We start from the raw sequence: 17,335 nt of genomic DNA, 5'->3' as shown, positions 1-17,335 counted from the left end.
CATTATCAACAGAATGAAATGTAGCAGAGTCAGCTGGTAAGGAAAATGCCCATGCTTGGGGGTCACCACTCAGTAATGACAACACCAGCCCTACCCGCTGGGCCTCATTACCTGAGGAGATTGGTCGCATGCGGAAGTATAACTTGCAGGCCTCCCGAAATACGACAAATTTGCTGCGATCCCCTGAAAATCGTTCTGGCAGCGGAAACTTCGGCTCTGCACCGATACCTGCAGATGCCGTTTGCACCTTCGCTACTACCAGGCCCTGCTGCTGAACTGCCCCTTTCAACTCGGAGACCTGTATGGACAGCGCTGCCAACTGGTGGGTTATGGAATCTAATGGATCCATGGACTCCTGAAAAAATGTGGGCTGATTATAATGTCACGGGGGGCTTAGATCCACTAAGGCTGTAATACCCGGGGCCCCTGTGATGTCCTATAACTAGGGGAAACCCTGTCTGACCCTCAACCCAGGGTTTTTGCTGATGGTGTAAATGCCTGAGCCTCCAACCTCTCCTTGTCTCCTGCTCAGCCCTGCACTTAACCCTCCACCCTCCACCCAGTGAGGAGTCACACCACCAAAGCCCCCACACAAATTATGACAGACAGGGAGAACTTAAACTGCACTGCGCCGTACACACACAGGAATATACAGTAATGTGAACAGGGCACAACTAAACACAAATATGGGAAGGAGAAAGGATAACAACGGATCATACGCCACCAGATACGAATCTCTCTCTCTGCAACACCTCCACTCCAGACCGGAACCACTTGGTATGAAACACAAGCTATAATCGGCGACGCCCATAGGCCAGCATGACTATTTAAAGACCGAGGGCGTGACTAACCATCCAACCTGGTCTCCAGCAGGATTAACCCCCGAGAGCCTGAAGATCAAGCTGGCGCCACTGAGGCTATAGTGGCTGGAGGTGGAGCTACCTCTGCCTGCCGGACGCTGTGGTGTGAACAGCGTCCGACATGACACTACCCTCTCAGGCAACTCCCAATTTTTCTTTGTTCCGAACAATCCAATTTTTTTTTTTTTAAAAACCTCTAGGGATATCAGGAGATTGAAAATTGACAAATATCATCAGAACAACTTGGGTGAAGGTGAAAGAGTGGCCCTTAATGGTCTGAGAAATAATGACCTTTTTGAAATAAAGGACGCAGATAAGGGCGGGAACATCGTTTTATGGCCCAAAACTATGTACTGACTCAAAGCACGACGTCAGCTCAATAATGCCCAGTACTACCAATTGCTACCCTCTGACCCTACCACCATTTTTAAAGGGCAGTTGGATAGATTATTATTGAGGGCTCACTCATGTGGCATCATTAATAAAAGAGAATTTGATTTTCTAACTACTAGCCATCCGGTGATACCAACGCTCTATTTGCTACCAAAGGTGCATAAATCTGTTACGGAGCCCCCAGGCAGGCCAATTATTTCTGGTTTGGGGGGACTGTATGAGAAACCGTGTTCTTATTTGGATTATTTTTTACAGCCTATGGTCCAGAAATTGGAATCGTATGTCTGTGACTCATCACATCTTATACTCCTCTTGGAAACACTGGAGATACCGGATGGCGCCATTCTAGTATCCCTCGATGGAGAGGCACTTTACACTAACATTGGACACAACCTGGGTATGGAAGCAGTTTCTTATTTTTTAGTACGTCAGACTACAGGGGATAGAGGTCGTGATGCCTTCATTTTGGAATTATTAAAATTTGTCTTGGAGAAAAACTACTTTGTTTTCGATAGAGGATATTATAAGTGTCTGGGCCCGCTATGGGGGCCAAATGTGCACCCTACTATGCTAACCTCTCTTTGGGGTGGTGGGAGGAGACACATTATACAAACAGGACAGCTATTCCAAATGTGTAATCAAGTGGCATCGATATATCGATGATATTATTATCATCTCGTGTGGGACCCCCAAACAGCTTAATGATTTCATTGAGGGACTAAATAGGAACTGCTGGAACATCAAATTAACATCTGCTTTCTCTTACAGCTCGGTTAATTTCTTGGATTTAAGATTAGGGATTTACCAAAATCGTATTGTTGCAACATTGTTCCGGAAAGAAACAGCAACATATAATGTATTGCACTTCGATAGCTTTTATCCAGCACATTTACAGAGGGGAATTCCGAAAGGACAATTTATAAGACTCAGGAGGAACTGTAGTCGCACGGAGGACTTTATTATAGAATCTCGTCAACTTACCAATAGGTTTCGTGAAAGAGGGTACCCGAAGAGGATCATATCAGGGGCCTTTGAATTTTCAATGAGTAAATCCAGGGAGGCTGTCTTGAGACCGCTGGTAAGAGCAGTATCTAACCGGGTTAGTTTGATTACAAGATTCAACAACCAGTGGAACGATATATATATCGGATCCTGAGAAACAACTGGGACATATTGTTGAGCGAACCAAAATTGCGACATTTTGTCGATGAACGACCCAGAATGGTGGCAAGGAGGGCGAAAAACCTAAAGGACTATTTGTCCAATAGTGATTTTAGGCGTCCGGTCACCAACATTAGAACAGGTCATGATAACAGGAGCTCTGTCCCATGTGGGGGTTGTTTTGTTTGTCCCCGGATCATTTCAAATCGAGCTCTCTCTCTGCTTTTTCTGCCCACACAGCTACATTCGAAGGCGTACTTCAATTGTCGATCTCGTAACCTGGTTTACACTCTGGTCTGTGGGTGCAAGAAAATCTACTTGGGGCAGATAACGCAGGAGTTGCAGCGTAGAATGCAGCAACACCTCTCAAGCATAATGACAGCCAGATCGGACAAGGGAAAGTTAAATCCCTTACTTCCGTAGCTGCCCATTTCCTAGACCATCATGGGGGCTCTTCGGAGTCCCTCAAGGTTATGGGCTTAGAAGGGGTACATACTAATATAAGGGGGGGCAATGTTACAAATGAGCTCCTCCGACGAGAAGCCAGGTGGATATATCTTCTTGATTGCCTTTCACCTATGGGCCTCAATGAGGAGTTGCTATACACCGGCTTCAACAGAAGGACATAGTCCTTCAGTTAGACCGGTGTGTGGTACTCCTAGTGCCTACAAAGCACTTCTATTTCTTTTTCTTTCCTTACAGATCCCCTTTGTTTCTTCTCTTTTTTTTAGGTTCCTATATACTTGAGCCATTGTCAGAACAGCCCGTGGATGGATCTATTCGCTTGCGGAGGAACATTTTTGTTAAAAACTTTGTGTTGTCCACCCTAAACATTAAGAAAGAGAATTAATGCGCATCGTCACAATGTCAAAAAAAGCATTATGAAGCACGGCCTGTCCAGACACTGCGCTATCATGCATGGATGGGATTTTTCGGGTTTGCGTTTTTTTCCTATTGACCGGGTTGATTCTAATACCCCTAACAGATTCCAGGCTTTGTGTAGAAGAGAAATCGACTGGATTTATAGGTTGAATACCATAAATCCGAATGGCCTCAATGAGGTGTGCGATATTTTCGAGTGAAATTTCTTCTCAGATGCGTTCATTTTTCTGTCACTCTGAAAAGTTTTCCTGACTTCTTATGTTAGTACTGTAAGTGAAAAACCAGTCTGGTTATTCACGGTCTTGGCTTTCTGTGTATACAATGTTCACTTTTTAGCTTAAATAGATGGTTCTTTTTAGTCCAATATAATAGTGTGCCTATAGCACCACCAGTTAAAGCGGATGATTTTAGTTCACATACATACTTTTAGTCCCACAACCTTATAGGTTTGATTCTGGTATGAGAAGTTTTTTTTTTTTTCTTTTTAATCTAGTCCAATTTGTGATTTATGGGGAGTAAGTTTTTGTGTCTTTTAATATTGGTTCGTTTTGTAATGAAATCTTTATGTATTTGCATTTGGTTACTCCACCCCCACAGCTTCCTCTTTGTGAGCAGTGGGGTAATTAACCCCGATATGATATAAACCGTCAACCTTTGATTTGTCTTCATCCTTGTACATCCGACCTGAGGAAGAGGTCATGGAATGGACCTCGAAACGCGTTGTCTTTGTATGTACCATGAAATAAAGCATTGATATTGGAACCTACTCCTAGAATCGACTGGATTTCCTCCATTTGAGGGTTGAAGTATAGCAGTGCGGGAACCAGGTGTTTTTTTCTTTTTTTTTTTCCCATTTGGGATCTCCTCTTTGAGTAATGGAAGCCGACGCTGTCTGTCTACACCCTCCTGCTGCAGCTTCATTATATGAGATTGAGCGTATTTAGTAGTTGTGGCGTTACACAACCTCTGAGGGTGAGTACCCTGAACAATTCAACTTTTACTTATTATATCTGGTAAAGCCCTATGGGCGCGCTTTTGTGGTTTCTTTTAACTCACTTTCTTGTAGTATTTTTTTTTTTTGTTTACAAATGTCACCTTGCCGTCATATGTGGACGGACTAGCTGTGTATGTGCATGGTTTTTACTATTGCCTTTCAATACTGTGCTGTGGTTTATATATCTTATCTGATAACATGGGGAATTTGTCTGTATAATTGTATTCAGAATAATTGTACTCTACACAATCTCTAGTCGGTGGGAATTTTTGTGCTAAACATATTCCCTTCCTGCCCTTCCCCTTTAACCTTATGTGGTTTTATACCAGTATCTGATAATATTAAATCTTTTTGCTCTCCCGGTAAGCAACTGCGCATGTGTATTAGTTTCATATGTGATTTGCGACATCCCTTTAAACAACTATGAGTTAGTTATTGCGTCTGCGTGTTTTCTATCTATGTGTTGTCTATGAGTCACTCAAGGCACAATAGCGCATTATGGTTATTATATAAATTTCTTTTTTTGAATAGAAAATACCTTCAGGTATTTCATGGTTTATCATCGCAATATGATGCTATTTATTCTGAGCGCAAGCGCATTATGGGCTTTGATTCTGGGCAGCAGGCATCTCCCGGGCGACGCGCCATGCATCACTGTTCCTCTGTGCTGCTTGATATGTTATTTTTGTGAGTCATCCAAGGCACGCAGGCGCATTGTGAATATTCTCTTTTGAACACTAAAAAACAAATGCATTTAGCGAAAGTGGAAACTGAGAGACTCATTGCTAAGGAAAGTAAAACAAACCCCAAACTATTCTTTAATTATATAAACAGTAAAAAGATTAAAATTGATGGTGTCGGCCCTTTAAAGAACAATGAGGGTGAAATCATAGAGAGCGATGTGGGAAAAGCAAATGTTGTAAATACTTTTTTCTCCACAGTGTTCACACAGGAAAAGGATTAGCCAGGGGAAATGTAGAGTGATAATGTAAACTCCCCATTAAGTTCTACCTGCCTAACCCAGGAAGAAGTGCAGAACCGCCTTAGTAAGATTAAAATTGACAAATCACCAGGCCCTGATGGCATTCACCCTCGGGTATTAAGGGAGTTAAGTAATGTGATAGACAGGCCTCTATTCCTTATATTTAAAGACTCTATAGAAACAGGCTCTGTTCCTTTTGATTGGCGGCAAGCAAATGTGGTACCAATATTCAAAAAGGGGTGTAAAAGGGAACCTGGAAACTATAGGCCGGTTAACATCTGTTGTGGGTAAAATTTTTGAAGGGTTTCTAAGGGATATCATTATGGAATATCTCAATGTTAATAAATGTTTAACTCCATATCAACATGGAGTTATGAAGGATCGCTCCTGTCAAACTAACCTGATCAGCTTCTAAGAGGATGTAAGCTCTCAAATGGACCAAGGAGAATCATTGGATGTCATTTATCTCGACTTCTCTAAAGCATTTGACACTGTCCCACATAAAAGATTGGTAAGTAAGATGAGAAAGCTTGGGCTAGGGGAAAATGTGTGTAGATGGGTAGGTAGCTGGCTTAGTGATAGAAAACAAAGAGTGGTTATTAATGGTGCATACTCAGATTGGGCCAGAGTTACTAGTGGGGTACCACAGGGTTCTGTATTGGGCCCCCTACTATTTAATATATTTATTAATGATCTAGTGGATGGCTTACACAGTAAAATATCAGTATTTGCAGATGATACAAAACTATGTAAGGTAGTTAACACAAAGGAGGACAGTTTGCAACTACAGACAGATTTGAGTAAATTGGAGAATTGGGCTGAAAAATGGCAAATGAGGTATAACACAGACAAGTGTAAGGTTATGCACATGGGAAGGAGAAACAGATGCTACAATTACTTACTAAATGGGAAACTGCTGGGGAAATCAGACATGGAAATAGACTTAGGCATCTTAGTCAATAAGAAGCTAAATTGGAGTGCCCAGTGTCAGGCAGCTGCCACCAAAGCAAATAGGGTCATGGGATGCATTAGAAGAGGTCTGGGGACACGAGATGAAAACATAATTCTCCCTCTGTACAAATCACTCGTCAGACCACACTTGGAGTATTGTGTGCAATTTTGGACGCCGGTGCTCAAGAAAGACATTACTGAACTTGAAAGGGTTCAAAGGCGGGCTACTAAAATGATAAATAGAGTTGTTCACTACAATACCCAGAAAGGTTATCAAAATTAGGTCTATTTACTCTAGAAAAGAGAAGACTTAGGGGAGACTTAATATATATGTACAAGTATATCAGAGGGCAATACAGAGATCTCTCCAATGAACTGTTTGTACCAAGGACTGTGACAAGAACAAGGGGGCATTCTCTTCGTTTGGAGGAAAGACAATTTCTGCACCAGCATAGAAGAGGGTTCGTCACGGTAAGAACAGTGAGGCTCTGGAATTCTCTTCCTGAGGAAGTGGTGATGGCCAACTCACTGAATGAATTTAAGAAAGGAATGGATGCTTTTCTTGTGAGTAACAGTATAGAAGTTTACGAATAACATAATATTATAGGTAGATGGTTGACCCAGCTTAGGGGAAGGAATTTTTTTCCCTATGGAGAAAATTGGCTTCTACTCTGTGGGTTTTTTGCCTTCCCCAGGATCAACAATACAGAACAGCTGCACTAAAAATAGGCTGAACTAGATGGATATAAGGTCTTCCTTCAGCCTTCAAAACTATGTTATGTTAGGCTACTTTCACACATCAGGTTTTCGGCGTCAGGCGCGATCCGGCGTCGTGCCGGAATGCCGGATCCGGCAAATGTTTTGTAAAACCTGATGTGCCGGATCCGGTTTTCTGCCGGATCCGTCTTGTTCTTGACAGACAAAACCGGATCCGTCTCATCCGGTTCATCCGTTTTTCTATCCGTTTTTCGACGGATTACGCCGGATCCGGTTTTTAAAATTGACCCTCAAGGCAGAGTACACTGGCAGGATGACAGAGTGTGAAAGATTTGTGCCCTAACCAAACTTGTGTACCTTCTGGACCAACAGTATATACCTTTGCCAACCAAAGTTGGCTATCTTGTCATGGTCTACTATTTTTAGCTTTAGGCCACAGGTGTGTACCTGGTTGTGTTTTATGCAAAGTATTTCACCTTTTAACAAAAGTTGTGTACATTGTTAGGAAATCACCAACAATAAACACAACTTTTTAGGTGAAATACTTTGCTTCAAACACAACCAGGAACACAACTGTGGCAAAAAGCTAAAATTTACCCACAGTTATATACCTGGTTTTGAATACCTTTTTACCTTTGAAATACCCTGTATTTAACCTTTTTTTTAAACATAGTTCGCCGCAGAAAGAAAAGACAGACAACCATTGTGAAACGATAATTTAACTTTTATTTAAAAATTTTTTTTTTTGTAAAATGTTTTTAAAGTGCAAAAAACTTTTTTTAATAAAGGTTTTAAACCCAATGGGCATTTTTATTAAAAAAAAAAAAATTACAAATCTGTGTAGTGTGGGGTGGAAATACTGCTGGAGGGGCTGCGGGACACTCCGACACTGGGTGTGTGGAGAGAGGACTGGGATCGTGGTGGGGAAGGAACAGTTAGAGGTGAAGGTGTGGAAAAAGCTACAGAATGGGTGGACATGTTGGAGGCAGAAGAGGTGGTGGGCGGTGGAGTGGAGGGTTGGGCAGGGACTGTAGGAGCAGATGATGTTGATGGAAAGTTGTATGGGGAAGGAGTTTGGTACGGGGAAGGAGTTTGGTACGGGGAAGGAGTTTGGTACGGGGCAGGTTGCTGGAAGTGGGGAGATGTCTGGTACTGGGGAGGTTGCTGGTACTGGTGAGGTTGCTGGTATGTAATAGGAGGGGGAGGATGGAAAGTGGCTGGAGGGGGTGCAGGTGGAGGAACTACAGTGGTGGGAGGTGGAGGTTGGGAGGTAACCTGCTGTAGAGCACCGTGGCACGAATGCATTACATGCATCTGCTGGGTAGGAGATAGTGTTGCCATGCGCTCCACAACAGACCTGAAAAAGGTGTGGTTTGGCGAAGATCTTGCTTCTGAATGCATGGTTTGCAGAAGTGTCTTCACCTCCAGAATGCTGGAGTTGATCTGCTGAAAGCCTGCGGAGATTTGCTCTGACAAGACTTTTAGACAGTTCTGGAAAGATGCATTCAGATGCAAGAACTCTTGCGCATAACTCTTTTCCTGACCCCTCTGCCGCTGCCGCCCAGTACCCGCAGGTGTACTAGAGGTGGCAGGGGCAGAAGGGTGGGGTAAAGGGAAAGCGATCTCCTCACCAGCAGCTTCATGTAATGTAGGCGGCCACGATGCTCCTGTGCTGGTGGATGGGACAGATGGGTCGAATGTGTGGGAAGGCTGGGAAGGTGCAGATGTACCGGGGCGGTCGAAGTGTCCCTCGGTGCCGGTCTCCTCAGGGATTGCCTCAGAAGGGTCCAATCGTGCAGGCTCCCGAGTGCTGCTCACCGTGCTGTGGAATAAAGAGAAAAAAAAACAATTAAAATACTGACATGGTATGGCCATGGCTGAAAAAAAAAAGTTACATCTAACATTTTTTTTCACATGTGGTGTGTAATATTTACCTTCTGGTGAGCATTGTTTCCCGGAGGAACGACAGGGCTTGTGCGTACTTGTACTTGCTCCTGCGTCCTCCAGATCCACTCGGGGCCCGCATCTCTTTATTGAACTCCTTCTTGAAACGATCCCTCACAGACCGCCACCGATTCACAATTCTGTTCCCTGAAACGAGAAAGGAGTGGTTAGTATACAACATCAGTGTTTCACAAACTCCAGTCCTCATGGTCCCCAGGGGTCATGTTTTCAGGATTTCCATAGTAAATAGAAATCCTGAACACATGATCCGTGGGGACCACGAGGACTGGAGTTCGGGAAACACTGGTTTACATCAAGCAACCGGTACTGTATATACTTACGCTCTTTAATCTGGGCCCGAACATCGAGGTCCTCCCAGCGGCCCACAAGGAGCGAACAGATTTCCTCCCAGAGTCGTCGGGTAACGATCAGGTCAGCGTGGCGGCGGTCAGCCATATTCCAGAGCGGCTCCCTTTCTCTGACGAGATCGATGAGGCGGTCCACATCAATCCCTCCATCCTCACCGTCAGAGTCGGGAGCACGCTGTGAAGGCTGTTAAAGAAAAAGACAAAAATAACATAATTAGCCTCCACAAAAGAAATGAAATAAAAAGTGCAAAAAAAACAAAGCAAAAATATTTATACTTACACGCTGGTGACCGCCGCGTTGCTGTCGCCGACGACCCTGGGAGGCACTGCGAGGACCTCTTGGCCGAGCACCAGATTGGGAAGACTAGAGAAAAAAACAAAAAATGTTATGTCTTTGGATGTAGGCATTTGTTTGCTGTGTGTGGTCTGCAGAACGTTGTTTTCTATGTGTTGTGTGTAGTGTGATGTTGTGTTTCTGCGTTTGATGCAAAAAACTTACCAATTGTGAGCCCACTCCAGGTGTCTGTCCACCCCTTCCTTCTTCTTCTGGGAGCTCCTCTTCATCTTGTGATTCCTGTTTTGAAATAAAAGGCAATGAATAGACATATATTACAGAGATGATGGATTTTGGAAATAAAAACTTACCGTCAAACGCTGACGATGCGAGGGAGGGCTCCCAGAAGAAGATGTGCTGTCCTGTTGATGGCCAGACTCCATGGCTGTGGGTATTGCTGCTGCTGTTGCTGCTGCCAGTGATGCCATTTCTGCTGCTGCTGCTGCTGCTGCATCTCTTTGGCGGCTGTTGAATAAAGAGAAACAAAGGGCCAATGAATATCTTGATATTCCATGGCCCTAGTTTGGAGGAATGGGGGATTTGATAATTACCGTCTCTCATCTGCTGCTGGACTCCCCTCCTCAGCATGTTCCATTTGCTGCTCCATTTGTGGTGGTGCTGATGGTGCTGCTGCTGCAGATGTCTGCTGCCTTCTCCTGCTCCTGGTTCTTGGCTTGGGTGGCATGTTGGGTGTGGCTGAGGGTCCCATTGTCTTGCTTTTATATATCTCCTGTGGGCAGAGCTACTGAGCATGCTCAGACCAAAAAACCGGATCCGGCGCATTGCGGCGCTCATAGGCTTTCATTGTGTGAAAAAGCCGGACGCGCCGGATCCGGCATGTCCGGCTTTTCCGCCGGAGACAAAAAACGTTACAGTAGCCGTTTTTTCCAGACGCCGGATCGCGACACATTGCCGGATCCGGCGAAAACCGGATGAAACGCATGGCCATCCGGCGCGATCCGGCGCAAATGCAAGTCAATTGGGGGGAAACCGGATCCGGCATTGCATTTCGCCGGATCCGGTTTCTGTCAAAAGCGCCGGATCGCGCCTGACAGCGAAAACCTGATGTGTGACAGAGGCATTACTATGTTATGTTACCCTTTGGTATTTTATTGTAGATTATCGTAATATGTTGTTGCTTATTTTGTGCGCAAGCGCACTCTTAGCCGTGACTTTGGGCAGTGGCACTTCCGGGTGACACGCCATACATCACCGTTACTTTGTGTTGTTTACTTTGGGTGCTCAAGCGCTCTTCTCTGACCCTGAGCAGTGAACACTTCCAGGTGAGCCACTATGTGCTATTATGACGTCTTCCACCGACTCCACGCCTCTGTCCGCCAGCTGGTAAAGATCTACTATTGATTATATTTTATTTGTGCTTAAATAGCTGTATACAATATAACCGGATACAATCACCTTGAGAAAGACACTTTAGGTGTCGGAACTCGTGGGTCTCCATACACCACTTTGGCTGCATGACTACATCTTAGATGACGGGGTGACTGTGACCTTCTTCTTTCTGACTGGTCTGCGGTGAAGTATTAGTCCACCTATTTGTATTTGGCAGCTCTCCCACCATGGTCTCTTTTAATTTAGGACGCATGAGCTTGAGCTTTAGTAGGAGCTTCTTGAGGGGCTTAAACTACCTGCCCCCCTGCTCCTCCTTGTATATAGACTAGTTCAATTTCGTGTCATTCGGATTACAACCAGTATCCTTTTAGGATACAAGAATTTGAGACATATGGGTTCACTGGTGGTTCAATGAATTTGTTTGCCTGCCACTAACTATTTTCATGCTTTTTTGGGCTATATTAGCCGCATGTTTATATGACATTTTCTTCAGTGCATTATTGTTATATTGGCAGCCAGTGGTTGTATAATATTGATCACTCTTTACTAATTTTTGGTGACCAAGCTTGTCCCAGTTTACTGCATCTTTTAAATGTTTTTAAATCATATGGTGTTTATGGTTCTTGCAAACAATAAAAATTTAATTTTTTACTCACATTTGCATTTTGTGTGGTGATCCTACTTTATATGCACAGTCTTTTTCTTACATTGTTCTGATCTACTCAATATGCATGTAGTGATCCCGGCAGTAATATTTGTATTGATATTATAATGATGGTGCCCACATGTTGTTTTTTTCTAAGCATGGTGGAGGTAATGTGATGGTCTGGGGTTGCTTTGGTGCTGGTAAAGTGGGAGATTTGTACAAGGTAAAAGGGATTTGGAATAAGGAAGGCTATCACTCCATTTTGCAACGCCATGCCATACCCTGTGGACGCGCTTGATTGGAGCCAATTTCATCCTACAACAGGACAATGACCCAAAGCTCACCTTCAAATTATGCAAGAACTATTTAGGGAAGAAGCAGGCAGCTGGTATTCTATCTGTAATGGAGTGGCCAGCGCAGTCACCAGATCTCAACCCCATTGAGCTGTTGTGGGAGCAGCTTGACCGTACGGTACGCAAAAAGTGCCCATCACGCCAAACCAAGTTGTGGGAGGGGCTTCTGGAAGCATGGGGTGAAATGTCTCCAGATTACCTCAGCAAATTAACTGCTAGAATGCCAAAGGTCTGCAATGCTGGAATTGCTGCAAAGGGAGCATTCTTTGACGAAAGTAAAGTATGAAGAAGAAAATTATTATTTTAAATAAAAATCTTTTTTTTCGAACCTCGTCATTGTCTGGACTAGATTTTAAATTCATTTGGCAGCTCATTTGATTAATAAAAGTATGAGTTTTCATGACAAACACAATTGTCTAAGTGACCACAAACTTTTGAACGGTAGTGTATCTCTGTTGAAGTATTTGCTCATTTGCAATTATTAAGCATGTTGCCCATTAAGGCCTCTTTCACACATCAGGTTTTCGCCGTCAGGCGCGATCCGGCGCTTTTGACAGAAACCGGATCCGGCGAAATGCAATGCCGGATCCGGTTTCCCCCCCATTGACTTGCATTTGCGCCGGATCGCGCCGGATGGCCATGCGTTTCATCCGGTTTTGCCGGATCCGGCAATGTGTCGCGATCCGGCGTCTGGAAAAAACGGCTACTGTAACGTTTTTTGTCTCCGGCGAAAAAGCCGGACACGCCGGATCCGGCGCGTCCGGCTTTTTCACACAATGAAAGCCTATGAGCGCCGCAATGCGCCTGATCCGGCGAAAGCCGGATCCGGTGGCCGGATCCGTTTTTTTTGGTCTGAGCATGCTCAGTAGCTCTGCCCACAAGACATATATAAAAGCAAGACAGTGGGACCCACAGCCACACCCAACATGCCACCCAAGAAAGCAACCAAGCGCAGCAGGAGAAGGCAGGAGACCACTGCAGCACCATCAGCACCACCACCACCCCAAATGGAGCAGCAAATGGAACATGCTGAGGAGGGGAGGCCAGCAGCAGATGAGAGACGGTAATTATCAAATCCCCCATTCCTCCAAACTAGGGCTATTGAATATCAAGATATTCATTGGCCCTTTGTTTCTCTTTATTCAACAGCCGCCCAATAGATGCAGCAGCAGCAGCAATGGCAGCAGCAGAAACACCACCCACAGGCATGGAGTGTGGCCACCAGGAAGACAGCACATCATCTTCTGGGAGCCCTCCCTCGCATCGTCAGCGTTTGACGGTAAGTTTTTATTTCCAAAATCCATCATCTCTGTAATATATGTCTATTCATTGCCTTTTATTTCAAAACAGGACTCACAAGATGAAGAGGAGCTCCCAGAAGAAGAAGGAAGGGGTGGACAGACACTTGGAGTGGGCTCACAATTCGTAAGTTTTTTGCATCAAACACAACATCACACTACACACGACACATAGAAAACAATGTTCTGCAGACCACACACAGCAAACAAATGCCTACATCCAAAGACATAACATTTTTTGTTTTCTTCTCTAGTCTTCCCAATCTGGTGCTCGGCCAAGAGGTCCTCGCAGTGCCTCCCAGGGTCGTCGGCAACAGCAACGCGGCGGTCACCAGCGTGTAAGTATAAATATTTTTGCTTTGTTTTTTTGCACTTTTTATTTCATTTCTTTTGTGGAGGCTAATTATGTTATTTTTGTCTTTTTCTTTAACAGCCTTCACAGCGTGCTCCCGACTCTGACGGTGAGGATGGAGGACTCGATGTGGACCACCTCATCGATCTCGTCAGAGAAAGGGAGCCGCTCTGGAATATGGCTGACCGCCGCCACGCTGACCTTATCATTACCCGACGACTCTGGGAGGAAATCTGTTCGCTCCTTGTGGGCCGCTGGGAGGACCTCGATGTTCGGGCCCAGATTAAAGAGCGTAAGTATATACAGTACCGGTTGCTTGATGTAAACCAGTGTTTCCCGAACTCCAGTCCTCCTGGTCCCCACGGATCATGTGTTCAGGATTTCTATTTACTATGGAAATCCTGAAAACATGACCCCTGGGGACCATGAGGACTGGAGTTTGTGAAACACTGATGTTGTATACTAACCACTCCTTTCTCGTTTCAGGGAACAGAATTGTGAATCGGTGGCGGTCTGTGAGGGATCGTTTCAAGAAGGAGTTCAATAAAGAGATGCGGGCCCCGAGTGGATCTGGAGGACGCAGGAGCAAGTACAAGTATGCAGAAGCCCTGTCGTTCCTCCGGGAAACAATGGTCACTAGAAGGTAAATATTACACACCACATGTGAAAAAAAATGTTAGATGTAACTTTTTTTTTTCAGCCAGGGCCATACCATGTCAGTATTTTAATTGTTTTTTTTTCTCTTTATTCCACAGCACGGTGAGCAGCACTCGGGAGCCTGCACGATTGGACCCTTCTGAGGCGATCCCTGAGGAGACCGGCACCGAGGGACACTTCGACCGCCCCGGTACATCTGCACCTTCCCAGCCTTCCCACACATTCGACCCATCTGTCCCATCCACCAGCACAGGAGCATCGTGGCCGCCTACATTACATGAAGCTGCTGGTGAGGAGATCGCTTTCCCTTTACCCCACCCTTCTGCCCCTGCCACCTCTAGTACACCTGTGGGTACTGGGCGGCAGCAGCAGAGGGGTCAGGAAAAGAGTTATGCGCCAGAGTTCTTGCATCTGAATGCATCTTTCCAGAACTGTCTAAAAGTCTTGTCAGAGCAAATCTCCGCAGGCTTTCAGCAGATCAACTCCAGCATTCTGGAGGTGAAGACACTTCTGCAAACCATGCATTCAGAAGCAAGATCTTCGCCAAACCACACCTTTTTCAGGTCTGTTGTGGAGCGCATGGCAACACTATCTCCTACCCAGCAGATGCATGTAATGCATTCGTGCCACGGTGCTCTACAGCAGGTTACATCCCAACCTCCACCTCCCACCACTGTAGTTCCTCCACCTGCACCCCCTCCAGCCACTTTCCATCCTCCCCCTCCTATTACATCTGCACCCCCTCAAGCCACTTTCCATCCTCCCCCTCCTATTACATCTGCACCCCCTCCAGCCACTTTCCATCCTCCCCCTCCTATTACATCTGCACCCCCTCCAGCCACTTTCCATCCTCCCCCTCCTATTACATACCAGCAACCTCACCAGTACCAGCAACCTTCCCAGTATCAGACATCTCCCCACTTCCAGCAACCTGCCCCGTACCAAACTCCTTCCCCGTACCAAACTCCTTCCCCGTACCAAACTCCTTCCCCATACAACTTTCCATCAACATCATCTGCTCCTACAGTCCCTGCCCAACCCTCCACTCCACCGCCCACCACCTCTTCTGCCTCCCACATGTCCACCCATTCTGTAGCTTTTTCCACACCATCACCTCTAACTGTACCTTCCCCACCACGATCCCAGTCCTCTCTCCACACTCCCATTGTCGAAGTGTCCCGCAGCCCCTCCAGCAGTATTTCCACCCCACACTACACCGAGTTATAATGTTTTTTTTGTAATAAAAATGCCCATTGGGTTGGTTTCAAACCTTTATTAAAAAAGTTTTTTTAACTTTAAAAACAGTTTACACAAAAAACAATATTTTAAATAAAAGTTAAATTATTGTTTACACTGGTTGTCTGTCATTTCTTTCTGCGGCAAAATATGTTTAAAAAAAAGGTTAAATACAGGGTATTTCAAAGGTAAAAAGGTATTCAAAACCAGGTATATAACTGTGGGTAAATTTTAGCTTTTTGCCACAGTTGTGTTCCTGGTTGTGTTTGAAGCAAAGTATTTCACCTGAAAAGTTGTGTTTATTGTTGGTGATTTCCTAACAATGTACACAACTTTTGTTAAAAGGTGAAATACTTTGCATAAAACACAACCAGGTACACACCTGTGGCCTAAAGGTAAAAATAGTAAGACCATGACAAGATAGCCAACTTTGGTTGGCAAAGGTATATACTGTTGGTCCAGAAGGTACACAAGTTTGGTTAGGGCACAAATCTTTCACACTCTGTCATCCTGCCAGTGTACTCTGCCTTGAGGTGACATAAAGTATAGTGCAAAATTGTCCCTCATTACTGAAACCGTCACAGAACTTCTAGTGGTAATATTTCCAATGACATCATCCATCTTCGCCAGTAACTTGCTCTTCTCTCCAACCTGCACTTTCTCCTCTACAACCTGTCAAAGAAGGGCTGTAGGAACATGCTATATATAGTTTTCCAGTAGCCAATCCCGTTCGGAAGGCCACAAGGGTCAATTTTAAAAACCAGATCCGGCGTAATCCGTCGAAAAACGGATAGAAAAACGGATGAACCGGATGAGACGGATCCGGTTTTGTCTGTCAAGAACAAGACGGATCCGGCAGAAAACCGGATCCGGCACATCAGGTTTTACAAAACATTTGCCGGATCCGGCATTCCGGCACGACGCCGGATCGCGCCTGACGCCGAAAACCTGATGTGTGAAAGTAGCCTAAGAGAGTTTTTAACCCCCAAGCTCATTATTATTTTAAGCAAAATTTTCTTGAACGGTCTCCACTATACGCATGCATTAATTTTGGTATCCCAATGCCAATAGGAGGCAAAGTCCACTGTTCCACCAATGGCCATTGTTTTCCATTACATATTTAAATGGGATCTCTCAATAGAGTTTTGCTATGTAATTTGAGTGTAGCATGATGTAGCGGCAAAGACCCTGATTCCTGTGAAGTGTCGCTCACTGGCTTGTATTTTGCTATTTCAATACAATCAGTATTTTATAAGCAGGAGATTATCACCACAGGACTAGTTGCCTCTAGTCCAACCACGCCCCCAGCACAGTTAAGGCCTCTTTCACACTTCAGTTGTTTGACATCAGTCAAAATACGCCGTTTTTATAAAAAAAAAGCGGATCCGCCATTTTTTTTTGACGGATCCGGTTTTTTTTTTCACATTGACTTGCATTAGTGGCGGATTATGACTGATGGTCGTCTGTTTTTTGACCGACCTGTTTTAATTTTAGCATCCGCTGGCTGGAGTAGACGGACAATGGAACTTTTTTTTTCCAGCCGCGGATCTCTCTCTCAGTGGGGTGCAGAGTGCACATTATTGAGAAAAAAATGAACTTTTTTGAATTCACCAAATGGCTGCAATGAAACAAAGAGTGAAAAATTTAAAGGGGTCTGAATACTTTCCTTACCCACTGTAGGTCTTTAAAATGGGTGGCTTATACTTTAAGTTATGGGATTTTTAACATATTTCTAGACTATGGTATAAACGTGTCTCCTCAGAGCAGTCATTCTTATGGGTAATTAAAATGATTGCCATTACCAAAACAAAATTTGACACTTACCTACACCTACACACATTGACCGAAGCCCACACA

Source organism: Dendrobates tinctorius, unplaced genomic scaffold (genome assembly GCF_039654945.1).
Source record: "Dendrobates tinctorius isolate UK_male_01 unplaced genomic scaffold, ASM3965494v1 ptg000159l, whole genome shotgun sequence".
In the NCBI taxonomy this organism is placed as follows: Eukaryota; Metazoa; Chordata; class Amphibia; order Anura; family Dendrobatidae; genus Dendrobates; species Dendrobates tinctorius.
This window is presented reverse-complemented; position numbering follows the sequence as displayed.